The 672-nt window shown below is 52.7% G+C and overlaps 1 pseudogene; it reads left to right on the top strand.

Moving 5' to 3' along the window:
• LOC119444390 (glucose-6-phosphate isomerase-like) overlaps positions 1 to 417 on the top strand; it is an 8,245-nt pseudogene extending 7,828 nt beyond the window's left edge.
• Positions 418 to 672: the final 255 nt, after the last annotated feature.

Below are 672 nucleotides of genomic sequence, written 5' to 3' on the forward strand. Positions count from 1 at the left end.
TCCTGCCACCTTGCATGTTATGTAACCTATGTCAGATGACCTTGCCCCTGGTGCTTACTCTATTCTTCTTCTACCGATCTCGTTTCTTGAATCTTGGAGCCTCTCTGGGTCCGTCTTCGTCTACACTGGTGGTCTTAGGGCTCTGGGTCCCCCCAAAAAAGCCGTAGCTTGGCGCCCTATCCTACTACCTCCGCTCCCGCCCGTGACACCACTGTATGAATGCCATCCTGTGCAAAAGGCTGGGAGCCAGACTCGTACACTTCCCGGTTTAACCTCCATTACACCGTACCCAAGTGGTCTGCTCAGACCCAAATGACCCGGTTAGCCTCAAGCACCCTCCATTCCATCGCGCTAGCCTGCCCCTGACATGTGGGATTGTGCTATGGTCACAATGCACTTTCGCAGAGGTTTCTCTGAGTTTACGCAACCCAACCCTAACTGTCCGTTTAGGTTCTGGCTCCTTCCTTCAGCACACAGGTGACGCTGCGAACAGCGCCACCTGTCGGCGGCGACACGAAGTGCGTCAAGCTCTGCCGCGGTTGTGAGCGCACTACAACTCTTCTAGTACACTGTAGTTATGCAGCTTCTATTCCAGCAAAATTATGTCCGCGAGAGTAAAGTGACGCGTAATGTTCACTTTATAAACCATGTCCACGGTGAAACGTTTAGCAC

Source organism: Dermacentor silvarum, chromosome 1 (assembly GCF_013339745.2).
Source record: "Dermacentor silvarum isolate Dsil-2018 chromosome 1, BIME_Dsil_1.4, whole genome shotgun sequence".
Taxonomy (NCBI): domain Eukaryota; kingdom Metazoa; phylum Arthropoda; class Arachnida; order Ixodida; family Ixodidae; genus Dermacentor; species Dermacentor silvarum.